The sequence below is a fragment of the Ornithorhynchus anatinus genome, chromosome 4 (assembly GCF_004115215.2).
Source record: "Ornithorhynchus anatinus isolate Pmale09 chromosome 4, mOrnAna1.pri.v4, whole genome shotgun sequence".
Classification (NCBI taxonomy): domain Eukaryota; kingdom Metazoa; phylum Chordata; class Mammalia; order Monotremata; family Ornithorhynchidae; genus Ornithorhynchus; species Ornithorhynchus anatinus.
In genome coordinates, this window is record NC_041731.1 from 96,914,677 (window position 1) to 96,938,303 (window position 23,627).

The window sequence follows — 23,627 nt, forward strand, 5'->3', positions numbered from 1 at the left end:
AACGGGCAGGGCCGGAATTCGAACCCATGACCGGTGACTCCCAAGCCCGGGCTCTTTCCACCGAGCCACGCTGCTTCCCTAAATAGTACGTACTCAATAAATACGAGTGAATCAACGAACACCTACTCAGTAAATGCGTCTAAATCAGTGAACACCTAGGGGAATTCTTTTTAGGTGCCCGCAGAAAACCCCGGGGGGCGGAGGGGCTGATGATGATGATGGGATCTGTTTAGCGCTTAGTACGTTCCAGACACCGTACTAAGCGCGGGGGTGGACGCGGGCATCTCCTCCAAGAGGCCTTCCAAGACTACGCCCCCCTTTTCCTCATCTTCCACTCCTTTCCGCGTCGACCTACGTTGCTCCCTTCGCTCCCCCCCCCCCCCCCCGCCCCATGGCCCCGATGGACATATCTGTAATTTTATTTATTGATATTTATGTCCGTCTCCCCCCTCAACCGCCAGACCGTGAGCTCACTGTGGGCAGGGACCGTCACCGTTTCCTGTCGCACTGCTCTTCCCCCGGCGCTCAGTACAGCGCTCCGCACACGGGAGGCGCTCAATCAACACGACGGAATGAACCGACCGGACGCAGTCCCTGCCCCGCGTGGGGCCTCCCAGTCTCAACCCCCATTTTACAGATGAGGCCACCGAGGCACGGAGAAGTGAAGCGACTCGCCCCGGGAAGGGGATCGCCGCCTCGCCGCGGTTCCCAGGGAAGGGGGAAAGGGGAAGGGCGCCTGGAGACGCGGGATTCCCCAGCTACCTTCCCGCCTTTTAAGTCTTTGGGAAGGGGCTGGTATTTATCGAGCCCTTACTGAGTGCAGAGCACCGTACCGTACGTTGGCATTTAAGCGCTCACTACGTGCAGAGCGGCGTTCTAAGCGCTGGGGGGGATCCAGGGTAATCGGGCTGCCCCACGTGAGTCACAGTTAACCCCCCTTTGACGGATGAGGTAACGGAGGCCCAGAGAAGTGAAGCGACTCGCCCACAGTCACCCAGCTGCCAAGTGGCGGAGCCGGGATTCGAACCCATGACCTCTGACTCCCGAGCCCGGGCTCTTTCCACTGAGCCACGCTGCTTCTCTGAGCACTTGGGAGAGCACAAACCACCTCTGGCCTGGAACGCCCTCCCTCCCTATATCAGAGCATCGCTCTCCCCCCTTTCGAAGCCTTCCTGGAGGCCCGTCTCCTCCAGGAAGCCTTCCCTGACTGAGCCCTCCCCTCCTCTTCCTCCACTCCCTTCTGCCTCGCTCATACTCGCACCATCGTTCCACAGTATTTACTGAGCGCTTACTGTGCGCAGGGCACCGCACTAAGCGCTCGGAGTGGACAATTCGGCAACAGGTAGAGACGGTCGCTGCCCCATAACGGGCTCGCAGCCTAATCGGGGGAGACGGCCGGACAAAAGCGAGACAACACAATCACGATAAATAGACTCAAGGGGACAGACACCTCATTAAAAAAACCTAAACGGGGTGATGAAAATATATGCAATGCCACAACGTAACAATTAAACAGACACAAGAACGAGCTGACGGTCTGCGGGGGGGGGGGGGCGGGGAGACAGACAGCGATATAAATAAAATGACAGATCTGGACCTAAGTGCTATGGGTCTGGGGGGGGATTCATTCATTCAATCGTATCTGTTGAGCGCTTACTACGTGCAGAGCCCTGTACTAAGCGCTTGGAATGGACAATTCGGCAACAGATAGAGACGGTCCCTGCCCCCTGATGGGTTCGCCGTCTAAACGGGGGATGAATAAGGTGCCCGGACTAAGCCTGTCTATATGTCCATATATATAATTCTATGTATTGATATTAATGCCCGTTTACTTGTTCTGACGCGTATCTACCTATAATTCTATTTATTTATATCGCTGCTATTGATGCCCGCTTCCTTGCCCCCTTCTAGACTGTGACCCTGTTGTGGGCAGGGATGGAATCTCTTTGTTGCCCAGTTGTCCATTCCAAGCGCTTAGTACAGTGCTCAGCACACAGCAAGCGCTCACTAACTACTATTGAATGAAGGGGGCAAGTCAGGGGAGCGCTGTACTAAACGCTTGGGAGAGTATAGTATAATAATAATAGGTATATTTAATAATAATAATAATGTTGGTATCTGTTAAGCGCTTACTATGGGCAGGGCACGGGGTAGACACAGGGGAATCAGGTTGTCCCACGTGGGGCTCACAGTCTTCATCCCCATTTGACAGATGAGGGAACTGAGGCACGGAGAAGCGAAGTGACTCGCCCACAGTCACACAGCTGACGAGTGGCAGAGCTGGGATTCGAACTCACGACCCCGACTCCAAAGCCCGTGCTCTTTCCACCGAGCCACGCCGCAGCCCACAGTGAGCGGAGAGTCGAATACAAGATAAAGTCCAAAAACAAAGTGCTCTGAGGGTGATCAGAGCTCCTCCTAGCAATGGGGCAGCGTAGCTCCGTGGAAAGAGCCCGGGCTTGGGAGTCAGGGGTCGTGGGTTCGAATCCCGGCTCCGCCCCCCCCCCCGTCTGCTGCGTCACCCTTGGGCGAACCACTTCACTTCTCTGGGCCTCAGTTCCCTCACCTGCAAAGTGGGGATGGAGGTTGTGAGCCCCACGTGGGACAACCTGATCACCTCGTACCTACTTCAGCGCTTAGAACGGTGCTCGGCACATAGTGAGCACTTAAATACCATCATTATTATTAATAGGGAGGGGGAATGTGTCTACCTTTGTTGCCGGTCTCTCCACTCCTGGACTGTGAGCCCATTGTTGGATAGGGATGGTCTCTATCTGTTGCCGAACTGTACTTTCCAAGCGCTTAGTACAGTGCCCCGCACACAGTAAGCGCTCAATAAACACAACTGAATGAACCGTCTCTGTTGCCAAACTGTACTTTCCAAGCACTCGGCACAGTGCTCCGCACACGGTAAGTGCTCAATATGATTGAATGAACTGTCCTCTCCCAAGCGCTGAGTACAGTGCTCTGTACACCATAAGCGCTTAATAAATGATTAAATGAATGAAAATAAATGAGACTGAATGAACTGTCCTCTCCCAAGCGCTGAGTACAGTGCTCTGTACACCGTAAACGCTTAATAAATGATTAAATGAATGAAAATAAATGTGTCTGAATGAACTGTCCTCTCCCAAGCGCTTAGTACAGTGCTCTGTACACCGTTAAGTGCTCAATAAATGTGACAATGAATGAATTGAAGCAGCGTGGCTCAGTGGAAAGCGCACAGGCTTGGGAGTCAGAGGTCCTGGGTTCTAATCCCGGCTCCGCCGCTTGGCAGCGGCGTCACCTTGGGCGAACCACTTCACTTCTCTGGGCCTCAGTTCCCTCATCTGTCAAATGGGGATGAAGACTGTGAGCCCCACGTGGGACAACCTGATGACCTTCTATCAACCCCAGCGCTTAGAACAGGGTTTTGCACATAGTAAGCGCTTAACAGATACCATCATTATTATGATTATGTGCCATAAGTGCTCAATAAATTAGAATGAACTGTCCTCTCCCAAGCGCTCAATACAACTGACTGAATGAATCAACCGTCCTCTCCCAAGCGCTTAGTACAATGCTCTGTGCACTGTAAGCGCTCAGTATGAACTGTCCTCTCCCAAGTGCTCAGTACAGTGCTCCGTACACCACAAGCGCTCAATAAATCCGACTGAATCAATGACTGAATGAACTGTCCTCTCCCAAGCGCTTTTATACATTGCTCTGTACGCCGCAAGTGCTCAATACGGCTGAATGAATGACTGAACTGTCCTCTCCCAAGCGCTTAGTACAGTGCTCTGTACACCAGCGGCGCTCAATAAATGTGACTGAATGAATGACAATGAACTGTCCTCTCCCAAGCGCTTACAGCGTGGCTCAGTGGAAAGAGCCCGGGCTTGGGAGTCAGAGGTCATGGGTTCGAATGGTGGCTCCACCACTTGTCAGCTGTGGGACTGTGGGCAAGTCCCTTCACTTCTCTGGGCCTCAGTTACCTCATCTGGAAAAGGGGGATTCACTGTGAGCCCCACGTGGGACAACCCGATTCCCCTGTGTCTACCCCAGCGCTTAGAACGGTGCTCCGCACATAGTGAGCGCTTAACAAATATCAGCATTATTATTATTATTATTAAGGGATACATATCCAAATAATACAGCATGTTCTCATTATACCTCACCATGATCAAGAAGGAGTAGAGGGACTTGGGGAAATCCAACTTGTTTGTTAAAGAACCCAGTATGATTGCTTTTTCTTGCAGACTTTCTACTGCAGCTTTCCACTTGAAGTAGCATGTGACCTAGCGAAAAGAGCAAGTCACTCCACTTCTCTGTGCCTCAGTTACCTCATCTGGAAAATGGGGATTCACTGTGAGCCCCACGTGGGACGACCTGATCACCCTGTATCTACCCCAGCGCTCAGAACAGTGCTCGGCACATAGTAAGTGCTTAACAAATACCAACTCTTATTATTATTAGAGTGATCTGTACACCGTAAGCGCTCAATACGACTGAATGAATGAACGGATGAACTGTCCTCTCCCAAGCGCTTAGTACAGTGCTCAGTGCACCGTACGCGCTCAAGAAACAGGACGGACTGAATGAGTGAATGAATAAATGACTGAATGACTGAATGAGTGAATGAGTACAGTGCTCTGCACATAGTAAGCGCTCAATAAATACTATTGAATGAATGAGTGGCTGGCTGCCTGCAGCGCCCCCTTCCGGCCGCCCCGGGGCAATGAATGAATGACAATGAAATGACCTCTCCCAAGCGCTTAGTACAGTGCTCGGTGCACCGTAAGCGCTCAAGAAACAGGACTGAGTGAATGACTGAATGAATGAATGAGCGAATGAGTGGCTGGCTGCCTGCAGCGCCCCCTTCCGGCCGCCCCGGGGGGCAATGAATGAATGAATGACAAAGAACTGTCCTCTCCCAAGTGCTTAGTACAGCGCTCGGTGCACCCTAAGCGCTCAAGAAACAGGACTGAGTGAATGACTGAATGAATGAATGAGCAAATGAGTGGCTGGCTGCCTGCAGCGCCCCCTTCCGGCCGCCCCGGGGGCAATGAGTGAATGAATGACGATGAACTGTCCTCTCCCAAGCGCTTAGTACAGTGCTCGGTGCACCGGAAGTGCTCAAGAAACAGGACTGAGTGAATGACTGAATGATTGAATGAGCGAATGAGTGGCTGGCTGCCTGCAGCGCCCCCTTCCGGCCGCCCCGGGGGGCAATGAATGAATGAATGACGAAGAACTGTCCTCTCCCAAGTGCTTAGTACAGCGCTCGGTGCACCCTAAGCGCTCAAGAAACAGGACTGAGTGAATGACTGAATGAATGAATGAGCGAATGAGTGGCTGGCTGCCTGCAGCGCCCCCTTCCGGCCGCCCCGGGGGCAATGAGTGAATGAATGACGATGAACTGTCCTCTCCCAAGCGCTTAGTACAGTGCTCGGTGCACCGGAAGCGCTCAAGAAACAGGACTGAGTGAATGACTGAATGAATGAATGAGCGAATGAGTGGCTGGCTGCCTGCAGCGCCCCCTTCCGGCCGCCCCGGGGGCAATGAGTGAATGAATGACAAAGAACTGTCCTCTCCCAAGCGCTCAGTACAGTGCTCGGTGCACCGTGAGCGCTCAGGAAACAGGACTGACTGAATGAGTGAATGAATAAAATGAATGAATGAATGGCTGCCTGCAGCGCCCCCTTCCGGCCACCCGGGGGGGGCAATGAATGAATGAATGAGTGAATGACTGGTTGCAGCGCCCCCTTCCCACAGCCCCGGGGTCAATGAATGAATGACAATGAACTGTCGTCTCCCAAGCGCTTAATACAGTGCTCTGTGCCCCGTTAGCGCTCAAGAAACAGGACTGAATGAATGAGTGAATGAATAAATGAATGAATAAGTGAATGCGTGGCTGGCTGCCTGCAGCGCCCCCTCCCGGCCACCCCGGGGCCAATGAATGAATGACAATGAACTGTCCTCTCCCAAGCGCTTAGTACAGTGCTCAAGAAGCACTCAAGAAACAGACCTGAGTGAATGAATGAATGAGCGAATGAGTGAATGAGTTGCCATCGTTCTCGTCTGTCCGCCTCCCCCAATTAGACCGTAAGCCCATCAAACGGCAGGGACCGTCTCTATCTGTTGCCGACTTGTTCATTCCAAGCGCTTAGTACAGTGCTCTGCACATAGTAAGCGCTCAATAAATACTAAGTACTATTGAATGAATGAGTGGCTGGCTGCCTGTCTGCAGCGCCCCCTTCCGGCCGCCCCGGGGGGGGCAATGAATGAATGAGCGAATGAGTGAATGAGTGGCTGGCTGTAGCGCCCCCTTCCGGCCGCTCGGGGGGGGCAATGAATGAATGAGCGAATGAATGAATGAGCGAATGAATGAATGAGTGGCTGGCTGGCTGCAGCGCCCCCTTCCGGCCGCCCCGGAGGCAACGCGAAGTCGGCAGGCGCGGAGCTTTCCCGCCGGCGAAGGGGGGGAGGCCAAGAGGGCGCCGGGGGGGGGGGGGGGGGGCCGGAGGGCGGCGGCCCCCCATGGGCCTCCCTCCCCGCGGCTCCGCGCCCCACCGACCCACACTCACCATTGAACGATGGAGGAGACGCCCCCGCGGGCTCGCGCTCACCACCCCGCCGCTTCCGGCCGAGCGGCTCCCCGGCCCGACTCTCGAACCCGGCTGGGAACTGCGCATGCGCCCTCCTTCCCGCCTCAGCTTCCCCCCACCCCCGATTCCCCGGGCTCGACCCCCGCCCGGGAGGGTTGGAACCGCGCATGCGCTCCTCTTCCCGCCTCAGCTTTTTTTTTCTGATTCCCTCAGGCTCGACCCCCACCCGGGGGGTTGGAACGGCGCATGCGCTCCTCTTCCCACCTCAGCTTTTTTTTTTGATTCCCATGGCTCGACCCACCCGGGGGTTAGAACTGCGCGTGCGCTCTCCTTCCCGCCTCAGCTTTCTTTTTTCCGACTCCCGTGACTCAACCTCCCCTCCCCTCCGGGTTGGGATCTGCGCATGCGCCCTCCTTCCCGCTCCGGCTTCTTCCGATTCCCATAGCTCAACCCTGCGCATGCGTTCTCCTTCCCGCCTCAGCTTTTTTTTTCCCGATTCCCATGGCTCGGCCCCGCCTCCCCACCGAGATCTGGAACTGCGCATGCGCTCTCCTTCCCGCCTCAGTTTCTCTTTTTTCCGATTCCGAAGGCTGGACCCCTTCCCTCTATGGCTTAGAACTGCGCATGCGCTCCGCCTCCCACCTCAGCTTTTTTTGATTCCCATGGTTCGACCCCCCCTCGGGGGTTGGAACTGCGCGTGCGCTCTCCTCATCCTTTTTTTCCGAATCTCAGGGCTCGACCCACCCCACCCCGGGCTTGGAACTGCGCGTGCGCTCTCCTTCCGCCTCACCTTTTTTTTTTCCCCGATTCCCACGGCTCGACCCCATCCCTCGATGGGTTGGAACTGCGCATGCGCCCTCCTACCCAGCTCAGCTTTTTTTTTATTCCCGTGGCTCGACCCACTCGGGTGTTGGAACTGCGCATGCGCTTTCCTTCCCGCCTCAGCTTTTTTTTTTGATTCCCAAGGTTCGACCCCCTCTCGCCCCCGGGGGTCGGAATTGCGCGTGCGCCCTCCTCGCCTCAGCTTTTTTTCTTTTTCGATTTTCAGCGTTCGAACCCTCCCCGAGCTTGGAACTGCGCATGCGCTCTCTTTCCGCCTCAGTTTTTTTTTTTTTCGATTTTTCAGGGTTCGACCCCTCCCCGAGCTTGGAACGGCGCATGCGCTCTCTTTGCGCCTCAGCTTTTTTTTTTTTCGATTGTCAGGGTTCGACCCCGCCTGGAGCTTGGAACTGCGCATGCGCTCTCTTTCCGCCTCAACTTCTGTTTTCGATCGTCAGGGTCCCACCCCTCCCCGAGCTTGGAATCGCGCATGCGCTCTCTATCCGCCTCAGCTTTTTTTTTTTTTTGGATTCTCACGGCGCATGCGCATTGACTCCTCGTGGCCTAAGCGTCCCCGCCCTGGAGCTAGAAAGTGCGCATGCGCCAGACGGTTTTCCCGCCCAATTCTCCAGAGAGGCGACAGGACCTGCTGACGACGTCGACCTTGGTGAGGAGAGATTTATTTCCAAAACAAACAAACAAAAAAGGGATGAAAGACACGGTAAAGAGCGGAATCCTTCCCCATTTGCAACCATGTCACTCAACAACACGAGTTGTGGCTCTTAGGTTTCTTTGGAATATCGACGTTGGGGAATTTTTCCAGTCGTTTCGTTCCTTCTCCATGTGGAACAGTCGTTCATTCATTATTAATAATAATGTTGGTATTTTGTAAGCGCTTACTATGTGCAAAGCACTGTTCTAAGCGCTGGGGTTGATACAAGGTCATCAGGTTGTCCCACGTGCGGCTCCCAGTCTTCATCCCCATTTTCCAGATGAGGTAACTGAGGCACAGAGAAGTGAAGTGACTTGCCCACAGTCACACAGCTGACAAGCAGCAGAGCCGGGATTTGAACCCATGACCTCTGACACCTAAGCCCGGCCTCTTTCCACTGAGCCACACATAGAATCATAGACATAGACAAGCTCTGCCACCTGTCAGCTGGGTGACCTTGGGCAAGTCACTTCACTTCTCTGTGCCTGAGTTCCCTCATCTGTAAAATGGGGATGAAGACTGTGAGCCCCACGTGGCACAACCTGATGACCCTGCATCTCCCCCAGCGCTTAGAACAGTGCTCTGCACATAGTAAGCGCTTAACAAATACCAACATTATTATTATATAGACACGTCATTAACGAAATAAATAGAGCAGTAAATAACATATACAAACATTCAGTAGGATTTATTGAGCGCTTACTAGGGGCAGAGCACTTAGTGTTTGGAAAATCTATTTAAGTATATACGTACATATACGAGTATATTTATATTTGTGTATATATATACAAATATAGACAAATGCTGTGGGGAGGAGAAGGGGGTAGAGCAGAGGGAGGGAGTTGGGGCGATTGTGGGGGGAAGAGGGACAGAGGGAAAGGGAGGGCTCAGTCTGGGAAGGCCTCCTGGAGGAGGTGAGCTTTAAGTAGGGTTTTGAAGAGGGGAAGAGAACTAGTTTGGCGGAGGTGAGGAGGGAGGGCGTTCCGGGGCAGCGGGAGGACGTGGGCCGTGGACGAGGTGGACGAGGGAAGGACGTCCCTTTTCCATATGGAAGAATATGGCGATCTCTAGTACCCCGATAAAGGCACAAATGAACTAGAGTCAGAATATTACCAAGAGGCTGCAATTAATCTGGACAACTCTAGACCTTTAGTAAAATAAATAAAATAAATGATGGCATTTGTTAAAGGCTTACTATGTGCAGAGCGCTGTTCTAAGCGCTGGGGTAGATACAGAGTAATCGGGTTGTCCCACCTGAGGCTCACTGTTAATCCCCATTTTGCAGATGAGGTAACCGAGGCACAGAGAAGTGAAGCGACTTGCCCAGTCACACAGATGACAAGCGGCAGAGCGAGGACTTGAACCCATGACCTCTGCCTCCCTGGGCAGAGAAAATAATAATAAGGATTATGGTATTTGTTAAGAAGCAGTGTGGCTTAGTGGAAGGATCCCAGGCTTGGGGGTCAGAGGTCATGAGTTCGAATCCCGGCTCTGTCACTTTTCAGCTGGGTGACTGTGGGCAAGTCACCTCATTTCTCCTTACTTCAGTTACCTCATCTGGAAAATGGGGATGAAGACTGTGTGACTCAGGTGGGACAACCCGACTACCCCATATCTAACCCAGTGCTTAGAACAGTGCTCTGCGCATTGTAAGTGCATAACAAATATCAACCCTTTTATTACTATTCTAGACAATTTCTAGTTGCCCCACACTCCTCTCCCTGCACTTGGCTTCCTTGGCTTGCAGAACTATATCCCCGTTGGTTGGGCATTTCACATTTGCTAGTTTGGGGCCACGACTGAAGTCCAATTACTGTTTTGAGGTATGTAAAATTATGTTCTTAGAAACCGTCATGGTGTCTAAAAATAATAATAACGGTGATTTGTGTAAAAATCATTCTCTGCAGGTGGCCACCCCAGTCGATGGGCCCGGGGGCAAGTAATTAGGGTGGTCACTGGCAGGCCAGAGCTAAGCCCCCTTTCCCCACTTTCCCTCTGCTCCTCCCCCTCTCCCTTCCCCTCCCCTCAGCACTGCGCTCGTCCGCTCATTTGTATATATTTTTATTACCCTATTTATTTTGTTAATGAGATGTCCATCCCCTTGATTCTATTTATTGCTATTGTTTTTGTCCGTCCGTCTCCCCCGATTAGACCGTGAGCCCGTCAGTGGGCAGGGATCGTCTCTATCTGTTGCCGAATTGTCCATTCCAAGCGCTTAGTACAGTGCACTGCACATAGTAAGCGCTCAATAAATACTGTTGAATGAATATATTCTGGACAGTGGGATGCACGTGATGTCACAGGTGCCAGACAAATGGATTTTTGGAGCAAACGAAGCCCAAGTGGTCTTTGGAAGGCCAAGCGACTTAGATTAGTATATTTTGGACACATAATCAGGAGGACTAATTCTCTGGAGAAGACACTGATGCTAGGAAAAGCTCAGAGAAAATGTGGAAGAGGCAGGCCGGCAGCTAGACGGACAGACACCGTAACAGCGGTAACGGAGGAAGGTTAGAAAGGTTTCGGCCTCACGACAGACAGGCCGTTCTGCAGAAGATATATCCATTAGAGTCGCTGTGAATCAGAAACGACTCGACGGCAGTTGATGATAAGGATAGCGTGGCTCAGTGGAAAGAGCCCGGGCTTCGGAGTCAGAGGTCATGGGTTCGACTCCCGGCTCTGCCACTTGTCAGCTGTGTGACTGTGGGCAAGTCACTTCACTTCTCTGGGCCTCAGTGACCTCGTCTGTAAAATGGGGATTACCTTTGAACCGCACGTGGGACGACCCGATTACCCTGTATCTACCCCAGCGCTTAGAACAGTGCTCTGCACATAGTAAGCGCTTAACAAATACCAACGTTATTATTATTATTATCCTAAAAGTTTTCGCCCCGTGTGCCCTGACTCTCCGACGCATATTTCAGAGCCATTTCAGTCCCATCCGGTGTCTGTATGGATTTTAGTGTGCTGTTTGGGAGCTGAGCCCATGATTGGGCAGGGATTGTCTCTCCTTGTTGCTGAATTGTACGCTCCAAACGCTTAGTACAGTGCTCTGCACATAGTAAGCGCTCAATAAATACAATTGAATGAATGAGTCTCTATCTTTTGCCTAATTGTGCTTTCATTCATTCATTCACTCGTATCTACGGAGCGCTTACTGTGTAGCACTTTCCAAGTGCTTGGTACAATGCTCTGCACGTAGTAAGCGCTCAATAAACACGATTGATTGAATAAATGAATATCTCCATCTTTTGCCGAATTGTACTTTCATTCACTCGTATCAACGGAGCACTTTCCAAACGCTCAGTACAGTGCTCTGCACACTGTAAGCGCTCAAAAAATACGATTGAAGGAATGATGATGATGATGGTATTTAAGTGCTTACTATGGACTGAGCACTGTTCTAAGCGCCGGTTGAACGAACAATAATAACGATGGCATTTGTTAAGCGCTCACTATGGGCCGAGCACTGTTCTAAGCGCTGGCCGAATGAATAAGGATAACGATGGCATTTGTTGAGCGCTCACTATGGGCCGAGCACTGTTCTAAGCATTGAGGAAACAGGAACCCTGGAAAAGGGAGGCTTGATGTTTAAAATGTGAAAACCGATCGTAAAAGTATCCGGGGGCCGGGCAGGGAATGGATGAGCTGAAATCCAACCGGATAGATTACGTGAATTCCACGGGATTTCCTCCTAATTGCCTTGCCTGAGAGTGGGAAGGAGAAGAGTATTTCAGGTCCCGGAAATTTACCGCCCTAGACCTGGGCCTGATCAGGCTGGGTGTAAATCAGGGCGGGCCAATTATTTGGGCTGGATTTCCACTTAACAAATTTCAGTCAGCTCTTGAAGGCCACACACATAAAATACTTGGGGTTCGTAATATCTATCAATAAAATTAGTATGGCATTTATTGTATCATGAACCTTTCATGTACTTGCCACGTAAATTTACAACACTTATAAATATGCTAATAAACATTACCGGTTTTCTTCTACACAACAGTGACATTATATATAATTTGATATTCGCCGGCCACAGTGGTAGGATGGTAGGATTAATTGACAGGCGGAGTTTTGCCCTCTCCTGATGTAAATATATGACCGAAAAAAAAACCCCAGGGAAATATCGTCTGAGCACCCAGTAGAGTGCTCTGCATTCAATGGATGTTTAAGAAATATTGTTGATGTCGATATAGAGGAGAAGCAGCGTGGCTCAGTGGAAAGAGCCCGGGCTTGGGAGTCAGAGGTCATGGGTTCGAATCCCGGCTCCGCCACTTATCAGCCGTGTGACTGCGGGCAAGTCACTTCACTTCTCAGTGCCTCAATCACGTCATCTGTAAAATGGGGATTAACTGTGAGCCCCACGTGGGACAACCTGATCACCTTGTATCCCCCCAGCGCTTAGAACAGTGCTTTGCACATAGTAAGCGCTTAACAAATACCAGCATTATTATTATTATTAGAGGAGGGAATCCGGGGGAACGATAGTAGTAATAATACTTATGAAACACCTACTGTGTACAAAGCAAGGGCTGAGTAAAACTACACAGGTGAGAATTATTCATTGTGGTCCCTGTCATTCAACTGTATTTATTGAGTGCTTGCAGTGCCGAGCACTGTACTAAATGTTCGGGAGGGTACAGTGTAACAGGTACTTTCCCTGCCCGCAGTGAGCCTGCAGTCGAGAGGCCCTGATCCCAAGGGCCTCACAGTCTAAGAATAAAGAGGGACGTGACAACTACAGGCACATAAGGACGGATGAAGAAATAAAATAAGTAAAGACACAGTAAGAGCTCAATAAATGCCGTTGATGGCAAAAACACTGTGCCTAGAGGAGCAGAATTTCAGAGTCCTGAAACATAGTTTTCTATCAAGACCAAGAATGAATTCTGCGGGTTCCCTTAAAGATCCTTGGAGTTTGCCGTGATTAACTGTCATCTTTGCTGAGCCCTAAATAGGTGCCAAGCCCCGACGTAGATATGAGAGTGGACATAATCACTGTCCCATATGGGATATGGGAAAAGGAGGGAGGAGGAAAATGAGAACAGGGATATTATTCCCATTTTCAAATGAGGAATCTTTGGCACGGAGAAGGTCGGCGATTTGCCTAAGGTCACGCAGCAGATAGGTGGCAGGGCCAGGATTAGAACTCACATCTCCTGAGTCAATCAATCAATGGCATTTCTTGAGTGCTTACTGTGTGCAGAACACTGTACTAAGAGCTTGGGAGAGTACAATACAATATTCATTCATTCAATAGTATTTATTGAGCGCTTACTATGTGCAGAGCTCTGTACTAAGCGCTTGGAATGTACAAATCGGCAACAGATAGAGACGGTCCCTGCCGTTTGACGGGCTCACGGTCTAATCGGGGGAGACGGACAGACGAGAACGATGGCGATAAATAGAGTCGAGGGGAAGAACATCTCATAAAAACCGATGGCAAATAAATAGAATCAGGGTGATGTACATCTCATTAAACAAAATAAATAGGGTGATGAAGATCCATACAGTCGAGCGGACGAGTACAGTGCTGAGGGGGTGGGACGGGAGAGGGGGAGGAGCAGAGGGAAAGGGGGGAGAAGAGGGTTTAGCTGCAGAGAGGTGAAGGTGGGGGGTAGAGGGAGCAGAGGGAAAAAGGGGGGAGCTCAGTCTGGGAAGGCCTCTCGGAGGAGGTGAGCTTTAAGTAGGAATTTGAAGAGGGGAAGAGAATAGAGGTGGTAGACACGATCCCAGCCCTCCAGGAATTTACAATTCTATGCTACGTAACTTAGGTCTCAATGCTTCTCACCGGTTTTATCGTTCCCTTCCCAGTTCTAACCGGGTCACCTATGGGACCTGACGTTGAGCACTATGTATTATTCATTCAATAGTATTTATTGAGCGCTTACTCTGTGCAGAACGCTGTACTAAGCGCTTGGAATATACAGTTCGGCAACAGATAGAGACAATCCCTGCCCGGTATCCCTGACTTCTAGGGAAGACCACCAAATATACTGTAGCCTATAACATGGAACGTCGCACATGATGGAGTTAGAGTGAGCCTTCTCTACGAATGTGTACCTCCCTCACCAATATGACCATAATTTGGACTTCCATCAATCTTCGCTACAGTTCAACTTTTAGACCCAAACATTCTCCCCCATGCTAAACTCACTACGGGCAGGGGACGTCGCTCTTTATCGTTGAATTGTACTTTGCCGAGGGCTGAGTGCAGTGCTCTGCACACGGTAAATGCTCAATAAATACGACTGAATTGAAATTGGACTTTGGAAATATGCTGTGGGGACGTCAACAGATGTGACTTTTAACTACTGATCGATTGATTAGTGGACTGTGCCAAAGATTCCTCATTCTCAGTCTTGATAGAAAACTATGTATCAACACCTAGTTGAGGTAGTTTGGGGGTCTTGGGGTTTTGCTGTATTGAAAATATACTCCAGGCTTATTAGTGACATGTCTTTATGAAGTTATACCAGGAATAATGATGATAATGGTGGTATCTATGAAGTGCTTACTATGTGCAGAGCACTGTTCTAAGAGCTGGGGTAGATACAGGGTAATCAGTTTGTCCCACGTGGGGCTCATGGTCTTAATCCCCATTTTCGAGATGAGGTAACTGAGGCACAGCGAAGTTAAGTGACTTGCCCACAGTCACACAGCTGACAAGTATTGGAGGAGGGATTCGAACCCGTGACCTCTGACTCCGAAGCCCATGCTCTTTCCACTGAGCCACAGTGCCTCAAACCCAATTAGCAAGCATTAAACTCATTGTGGGCAGGAACTGTGTTGACCAACTTTCTTATAATGGAGATTGTATATTGTAGATTGCTCAATTGTATATATTTTTATTACCCTATTTAATTTGTTAATGGGATGTCCATCCCCTTGATTCTATTTATTGCTATTGTTTTGATGAGATGTACATCCTCCTGATTCTATTTATTGCTATTGTTTTTGTCCGTCCGTCTCCCCCGATTAGATCGTGGGCCCGTCAGTGGGCAGGGACTGTCTCTATCTGTTGCCGATTTGTCTATTCCAAGCGCTTAGTACAGTTCTCTGCACATAGTAAGCACTCAATAGATACTATTGAATGAATGAATGGATAGATTGTACTCTCCCAAGCCCTCTGTACAGTGATCTGCACTCAGACCTCAATAAATACGATTGATAGTAAGAGCAGTTCGTGCTACAGACAAGGAGGGTGTGAAAGGCTACGTCGTAAAGTTTCCATGTTAATTACATAGGACTGGTGTGGTTTTCAGAGATGCAAAATTTTGTCCGTTTCTGGGTAACCACTGAGAATTAGCTGAGGGATTTAATGCAATACCTGCCTCAAACTCCAATTTCATTGTTCTCTAAGCTACTTCAAAGTGTGAAGGTTGATATCAACCAATATAATTAAGAAATGTCCCAGGGAAAGGAAGGCATTTCACTGCAAAATAAATCTGAATTACCGATTGATTTCAGCAGACAAAATGAATGAAAAGCAGGTCGCTGTCATTAATCACCGATATTTCAGAAGCACTTGAAGAAATACTATATATATATATATATATTCCTCCCTCCCTCATTTTTCTCCTCCCTCCCTCATTTTTCTCCTCCCTCTTTTTGAAGAAATACTTACTATACTTACTATTCCTCCATCCCTCATTTTCCTCCTCCCTACTTGAAGAAATACTTACTATATAGATTTCGAGGGGAGAAAGGGAACGGTAGCTAACTAGCTTAATGCGGTACTTCATTTTCCAAGATGAATCTACTAATTGAAATCTACTTATTGCGATTGTCATGTTTTTGCCCGTCTGTCTCCCCCAGTTAGACTGTGAGCCCATCAGTGGGCAGGGATTGTCTCTCTGGTGCCGAACTGTCCATTCCAAGCACTTAGTACAGTGCTCTGCACATAGTAAGCGCTCAATAAATACTATTGAATGAATGAATGAAAGATATTGATATGTAACTGGCAGTTCGTTCCACATCATGTACCTGAAAAGGTAATTCCTTGAAATGCAGATTTATAGAGAAGCAGCGTGACTCAGTGGAAAGAGCCCGGGCTTGGGAGCCAGAGGTCATGGGTTCAAATCCCAGCTCTGCCACTTGTCAGTTGTGTGACTGTGGGCAAGTCACTTCACTTCTCTGGGCCTCCGTTACCTCATCTGGAAAATGGGGATTAACTGTGATCCTCACGTGGCACAACCTGATTACCCTGTATCTCCCCCAGTGCTTAGAACAGTGCTCTGCACATAGTAAGCACTTAAATACCAATATTCTTATTATTATTATCATTATTATTATTATCCCTGACCTCAGGGCGTTTATAATTTAGTGGAGGATGTAAACATCGAAATAATATGATGGAGTCTCCCATCAAGAACGCACGGATGAACCTCGGGGCATAGATTTTCGGACCGATAATCTGTGCTGATCCCGGCTCTGCCACTGGTCTGCTGTGTGACCTTGGGCCAGCCACTTCTCTGTGCCTCAGTGACCTCATCTGGAAAATGGGGATGAAGACTGTGAGCCCCATGTGGGACAACCTAATTACCTTGTATCTACCCCAGCGCTTAGAACAGTGTTTGGCACCTAGTAAGCACTTAACAGATATCATAATAATAATGATTGTGCTAGTGGCTTGCCCAGTCCCACACAGTCTCCCATCTCTGCCAGTGTGTACTGAAGGCAGAGTGCAGAACCAGGATTAGAGAAGCGGTGTGGCCTAGTGGTCAGAGCCCAGGCCTGATGTCAGAAGGTCATGGGTTCTAATCCCGGCTCTGCCGTTTGTCTGCTTTGCGACCATGGGCAAGTCGCTTCATTTCTCTGTGCCTCAGTTACCTCATCTGTAAAATGGGGATTAAGACCGTGAGCCCCCTCTGGGGCAGGGACTGTGTCCTACATGATTATCATGTATCTACCACAGTGCTTACAACAGTGTTTGGCACAAAGTAAGTGTTGAACAAGTACCATAACCCAGATCTTTCTGACTCCCGGGACCAGACTCTATCCACTAGACCACCCTGATTCTCCAGCAAATCTTTTTCACCACTTGTTCCTTACTTAAATAAATCTATCCTAGTATTCCCATTCAATAAAACACATTGGTTTGCTGGATCCTAAAATAAGTTTATTTTTAGTCGATATTTTTTGTACATAAAGTTTCCAGCCCGAGACTTTTTCTGCCAAATTTTATCCCCTGCTAAATTTTAGATGAGTTGAAGAATCCCTCAAAAAACCAGAATTTATAATGGAAGTATCGGCGTAACTTACATTATACTGCTATGTGTGCTACTTTCACAAGTTTGATGTCCAACTGGAAGAATTGTTTTTGCAACAACAGATTGAAAAAGTGATATAGCTATACAAAATTAAACAAGAGACACAGAGGAATAGTGCAGAAAGCTGTTGTTGCATATTATATATGACAGGTTCCTCAGAACATTTGGCTGTACGATGTTTGCACATACGCTTATATAGATGTGCACAAAAATAGGCGGAAGAAAGTATTTAAGTTAAAGTGGGGAAGAGTCCTTCCCGATTATAATAAATACTGATGATGTGGGTCAATTTCCTTTTATTGAAAGAAGAACTTTCCCTGCTTGGCAATGGCATTTGGCCACCATCTAATGGCACAACACGTATTGGGGAAGAGGAAAAAAAGCAACCACCACCTCAAATTTTTCTCCCTCTCCTGTAGACTGTGAGCTGCATGTGGGAAAGAGACTGTTATGATTATCTCTGTACCTTCCCCCTTGCTTAGTAAAATCCTAGAGAAGCAACGTGGCTCAGTGGAAGGAGCACGGCCTTAGGAGTCAGAGGTCGTGGGTTCTAATCCCGGCTCCGCCACTAGTCGCTGTGTGACTTTGGGCAAGTCACTTCGCTTCACGGTGCCTCCGTTCCCTCATCCGTCAAATGGGGATGAAGACTGGGAGCCTCACGTGGGACAACCTGATTACCCTGAATCTACTCCAGCGCTTAGAACAGTGCTCTGCACACTGTAAGCGCTTAACAAATACCAACATTATTATTATTATTACCAATGAACATCTTCCTTCGTAGCCTGAGGCACGTTGTCCCAGAAGCAGTTTGGAGAATGATTTGGGGGAGGAATGAGATAGAAAAAGACAGTGTGCCCTGTATGGGTTTACCGGGGAGTCCTTCTCATTCTATTTTGGTTTGCATTTTAAGTGTGTATAGCTATCCCTTCATGGGAAAGGCTAAATCGAGACAGGCAAGGCAATTCTTCAAGCCTTTTAGGCTAACCGTTGGTAAATCAGAGAAAATGCGGAAAGGGGGAAGGAAGGTACTATCCTCTCCATCCACGTCTGGTAAGGTCAAAGGGGAGAACTCAACCCATTATTTAAAATACACTCTAAAAAGGCAATTTATCCATTTATTATAAAATATATTCAAAATAAGAGTTTTTTACCTTGTTTTCTGCAAACACACTCTATATAGGTTTCTTGCTTTCCAGTGTCAAACCACCACGCCGCTCTTCGTCGGCAGAGCAGTTGAAATTTTTAAAAGTAAACTTCAGTATGTTGATCCTCCTGGACAGAGGAAAAACATCTGGAACTTGTCAAACCAGGTTAAATTTACAAGTTAGTTCCTCCTAGCAAGACCTCTGCATGCTTCCCACCGCATTTAAAACACACTCCTAGAGCATAAATATTAAAAACTAAGCATAAGCTACCTTAAACTCTGCCACTTAGTCAATACAGATTTTGCCCTTTATTTTTAAATAAGCTCAAATAAGTGACTAGGAACTAGAAAGCTGAATCTTCTCATCTTTTTTTAAAGGAGTAGAATTTAAATGTCCATTTATAACAACAAAATGTGTCATTTGAGTCTGTGATTATGCCTTCACAGATATTTTATTTAAAGTTAAAAAGCACGGTAAATGGAGCAGCAAATTAGCTAGTGTACAGTGAACGCCCAGGCCACCTGGCTGTTGGTGGAGCCGTGTTGGAATGAGGAATTCCAGACTCCTAGTCTTAAGACAGCTGAGCTCGGCACCGCTCCAGAACTGAAGCTGACCTGAAGAATACAGCTCTTTTTAAGGAATTTAACCTGTGGAAAAATAAGGGTAAATACAATGAGTTTTAACAAAGCCTGGATGTTTAGAGAACTACCGTCTTGTCCTTCACCCTCAGTGGAAAATTGGCTGCTTCTCTCCCAGCCAGATAATAATGATAATAATAATAATGTTGGTATTTGTTAAGCGCTTACTATGTGCCGAGCACTGTTCTAAGCGCTGGGGGAGATACAGGGTCATCAGGTTGTCCCACGTGAGGCTCACAGTCTTCATTCCCATTTGACAGATGAGGTAACTGAGGCCCAGAGAAGTGAAGTGACTCGCCCTCAGTCACACAGCTGACAAGGGACAGAGCCGGGAATCGAAACCATGACCTCTGGCTCCCAAGCCCGGACTCTTTCCACTGAACCACGCTGCTTCTCTGTATGGAAAAATGATAAGACCTGCTGAAAGGGATTTGGGTTGACATAAGCTAGAACCTTTCTCGGAGTCAATGCCGGGCTTCCTGTCCATATTTTGGATAGGACATTATCTTTAGAACACATTTTCCTCCATGCCAGGTTCTGTTCAAAATGCTGTGGTATTTAGAAGATAATCAGGTAGGACACAGTCCCCCTTGGGGCTCACAAGGTAATAATCATAATGTTGGTATATTGGTATGTTGGTATACAAGGGGCAGAGCCAGAATTCGAACACATGACCTCTGACTCCCAAGCCCGGGCTCTTTCCACTGAGCCACGCTGCTTCTCAGAGAGAACACTTATTGAATCCCCATTGATTGATGAGCCAACCGAGGCATTAAGATCAATGACTTACCTGAGGTCACACAGCAGGCAAGTGGCAGAGCTGGGATTCGAACCCAGGCCCTCTGACTTCAAGTCCTTAGTTTCTGTTGATAAAATTTTGGGTTTCAACCTTTTTCAAACTTGCAGTTAGTCTTTAAGGAGAAAGTATTGCTAGAAACAGTTTGGTTTAATGGGACTATCTGGTTTGTGGTTCATAAATGTCAAATACAGTAGGCTTCTGGATTCCATCATTTCTTATTTTTTCCAGAGAACTCTGTGAGGCAAGGGAAATTATATCACCTAGAAAACATTTTATGAGAATAATCTCTTTTTAATATGAATTATGTTGGCATGTATTTTGGTTAAAAAGCTAAAGTGCATTCTACGTCAAAGACCTGCACGTGGTATTAAAAAAATTAACCAGTTTTACTCCAAATGGTAAGAAAAAGTGAGTATTTTTATGCTAGTTGAAGAGATGGAAGATTTTGTATTGGATATAAACTAAAGCCAAAAAATTATGATATGAAACTACAGTGTCTTCAGTATTCCTAACGTTCCTCTAGACCGTAAGCTCACTGTGGGTAGGGAATGTGTCTGTTGTTGCGTTGTACTCTCCCAAGCATTTAATACAGTGCTCTACACATAGTAAGCGCTCAGTAAATACTGTTGAATAATACCGTGAACCAGGACGGTCTGTCCACGGGCCCACTGGCCTCACGTTACCTGTCACGTTTCTGCCAGTTCCCAGGGTCGCTGTTCTAAATACTGAGGTATTTACAAGATAATCAGGTAGGACCCAGTCCTCTTCCCACTTGGGGCTCACAGGGTAAGGAGAGGACAGGCCCTTGAAGTGCCGGGATAGTTTAAAAAAATGATGCCGGAATCTTTGTTTGCCCCTTGGCGCTATTTTTAAAACTGATCTGGAATTCCAGAGCCACTGGGAATTTTGAGAGATTGGGATCGCCGGACCCCGGATTACACGGAGGTTTGTTTTAATGCTCCGTTCCACCTGGTTTGCGTGCACACGGCCTCAAAGCCTGAGAGGGATGGTGTCCGTGCAGAAATGTGAAAAGGAAATTTATTATTATGGTATTTTTTTAAGCACTTTCGTGTCAAGCGGTCTTCTAAACTGTGGGATACGTGCAAGTTAATCATGTTGGACACAGTTCCTGTCCCACGTGAGGCTTACGATGTAAATAGGAAGGAGGATGGGTATTGAATCCCCATTTAAAAATGAGAGAACTGAAACCAAGTGAAGTCAAGTGACTTGCCCAAGGTCACCAAAAGACAAGAAGTGGAGCCCGGGTTAGCACCCAGGTCCTCTGACTCCCAGGCCTGTGCTCTTTGCACTTAAGCGCTCCTCCCAAAATTAATCTGGAGAAATATTTTTTTCTGGTGACTTTTTTCATCTGAGTTTAGCCATCTGGTTCTTAATATCTTTCAAAACAGCTGTGCCAGCTTAACTGTATTTAAGGAAAGACGGGAATTTCTCAACTTAAAAAATGACAAGAAGGCAACAATCACTGCTGAAAGCCTGAACGGAAATTCTTCTTTAAGCAAATAGCTTTGGAAAATGTATAGATCGGTATTTCCCAAGTGAAGTTGGGACTGGAAGTCAGGAGACCTGGGTTGCACTTCCTATCCTGTCACTAGCCTGCTGTTTGGGCAAATCGCTTAACCTCTCTGGGCCTCGGTTTCCTCATCTGTAAAATGGAGATGAGATTAATTGTCGAGTGGGACCGGCACCGTGTCCTTTATAATAACCTTGAATCCGCCCTAGTGCTTAGCACATCGATGCTTAATTATTATCAATGCAAAATATATACAATTTGTACCTGGAAATAGGATGCTTTTAAAGATAACCTCTTTTAAATGAGGTTTAATTTTTAAAATTCATTTTCTGATTTACTTTAATGGAATAGTCATATCCAGAAGAAATTTCAACTAGATCATATATATATTACGTAATTGCGTACTTACAATTTACTTTAATAGTGTTTTTAAATTTACATCCTTTATTTTAAGAAGCATGAATAGCATAGAACTAAGGGTACTTTAATAGTGTTTTAAAATTTACATCCTTTATTTTAAGAAGCATGAATAGCATAGAACTAAGGGTACTTTAATAGTGTTTTAAAATTTACATCCTTTATTTTAAGAAGCATGAGTAGCATAGAACTAAGGGTACTTTAATAGTGTTTTAAAATTTACATCCTTTATTTTAAGGAGCATGAATAGCATAGAACTAAGGGTTGAAATCATGAACATTTCCTATAGTAAAATAAAAGGATTCAGTGATCTAGAAATGAAATCTTTAGGCAGAAGAGATCAAGCCAAATTAGTTTTTGTGACCCAGGCATTGAAATATTGTGTAAAGTACACATGTAAATTATTGTCACTGGAGGCCTAGAGTTGCTCTTATGTCATAATTACCCTAATATTACCTATCGAATCGCTCCCCTAGACTTTTGAAATTTTCAGATAGTTCAAGTCAAATCATATTTTGTAATCCAATGTCACTATTTACAACAAAGTAAGAGAATTTATAAGGTAGAAGACTATGAATAAGGAAAATTCATACAGATATCCTCTATGCTAAGTACAGCTTCAATGTTGTCTACCAAATATAGTTTTTTATGGTGGACCTTTTAGACTTTGGAATCCAGCATCACTTTCCCCTAATAAGCTGGCCTAACAAAAGGATGATAGAAGAGGGAGAAGAAAATATAAGAAAAGTGTGTTAAATGCAAGAACATGATTTTGTACTAACTTGCTGAGGTTTCGGGGATGGCTTACGGAACTGGGTAGGTAAGAGGAAGAGAGCAGGTAGAGCATCTCAAAAGCGATGGTTAGGCATTTTTGTGTCATTTGGGGAAGGGTAATAATAATAATAATGATGTTGGTATTTGTTAAGCTATTTTTTCGCGCTATTTTTAAAACCGCCCTGGAATTCCAGAGCCACTAAGAATTTTGAGAGGTTGGGATCGCCGGACCCCAGATTACACGGATGTTTGTTTTAATGCTCCGTTCCACCTGGTTTGCGTGCAAACGAGGTGAAAAAGCCTGAGAGGTATGGTGTCCGTACAGAAATGTGAAAAGGAAGTTTATTATTATGGTATTTTTTTAAGCACTTTCGTGTCAAGCGGTCTTCTAAACTGTGGGATACGTGCAAATTATGCTTACTATGTGCAGAGCACTGTTCTAAGTGCTGGGTAAGCAAGTTGTGTTTACTATGTGTAGAGCACTGTTCTAAGTGCTGGGGTAGATACAGGGTAATCAGGTTGTCCCACGTGAGGCTCACAGTCTTAACCCCCATTTTACAGATGAGGTCACTGAGGCCCAGTGAAGTGACTTGCCCACAGTCACCCAGCTGACAAGTGGCAGATCCGGGTTTCGAACGCATGTCCTCTGACTCCCCAGCCCGGGCTCTTTCCACTGAGCCATGTAGAAATTGTGGATTTCTGAAGAGGAAAGGTTCTAAGATATTCCAAGTGTCTCTACTTAGGATGGATTGAAGAGAGAGAGAAAAAGAGAAAGAAAGAGAAGTGGAGAGGTTTTAGTGCTAATCCAACGGGGAGGTAATGCGGCCTTAAACCAGAGTGGTGTCCTTAAGGGTGGAGGGGAAGGGATTGATATGCAAGATATTGTAGAGTAAGATGTGGCAGGATTTAGAGACTGAATGTGGGGCACTGGCG

General features: G+C 47.3%; 2 protein-coding genes across 7 annotated transcripts in view; one reads left to right on the forward strand and one right to left on the reverse strand.

Annotated features, from left to right (window-relative positions):
• CDC7 (cell division cycle 7) overlaps nucleotides 1-7,017 on the reverse strand; it is a 49,116-nt gene extending 42,099 nt beyond the window's left edge. The window contains exon 1 of one of the 5 annotated variants that reach the window (XM_039911871.1): nucleotides 6,567-6,674. The gene's annotated coding sequence lies outside the window, so the exon portion shown is untranslated. Of the gene's footprint in view, nucleotides 1-4,157; nucleotides 4,216-6,566; nucleotides 6,675-6,888 lie in introns of those variants that run through there. The other 4 variants (XM_029063115.2, XM_029063110.1, XM_029063111.2 and 1 more) reach the window with 4 other exon arrangements.
• A 948-nt stretch (nucleotides 7,018-7,965) lies between these two features.
• Nucleotides 7,966-23,627, forward strand: part of HFM1 (helicase for meiosis 1) — a 112,654-nt gene continuing 96,992 nt past the window's right edge. The window contains exon 1 of one of the 2 annotated variants that reach the window (XR_003759058.2): nucleotides 7,966-8,073. The gene's annotated coding sequence lies outside the window, so the exon portion shown is untranslated. The remainder of the gene's footprint in view (nucleotides 8,074-23,627) is intronic. The other variant, XM_029064210.2, reaches the window with a different exon arrangement.